Below are 287 nucleotides of genomic sequence, written 5' to 3'. Positions count from 1 at the left end.
GAGGTCACTGAAGGCGAAAGCGCCCTTGAACAAGTCTTCCTCGGCGGCGCCTTCCCTCCGACGACGGTCTGTGCCGACTCGTCGCGCTGCCCGAGGGCGAGCGTCTCCAGCTTTTGCGTCACTTTATCGAGGGACGCCATTGTTGCGATTGCGAGCGCTGAGCACTTCGAAGGAGGCGTCCGGGGGTCTGGCTTTCGGTAGAGAGGTTGGCTGTGAACAAAAAAACGGTTTCGCTCCGGTCGTTCTGCTTTTTATTGAGATATTGCAGGATGAAATGTAGCTTTGTG

Source organism: Penaeus monodon, chromosome 20, assembly GCF_015228065.2.
Source record: "Penaeus monodon isolate SGIC_2016 chromosome 20, NSTDA_Pmon_1, whole genome shotgun sequence".
In the NCBI taxonomy this organism is placed as follows: domain Eukaryota; kingdom Metazoa; phylum Arthropoda; class Malacostraca; order Decapoda; family Penaeidae; genus Penaeus; species Penaeus monodon.
Note: the sequence above shows the minus strand (reverse complement) of the source record.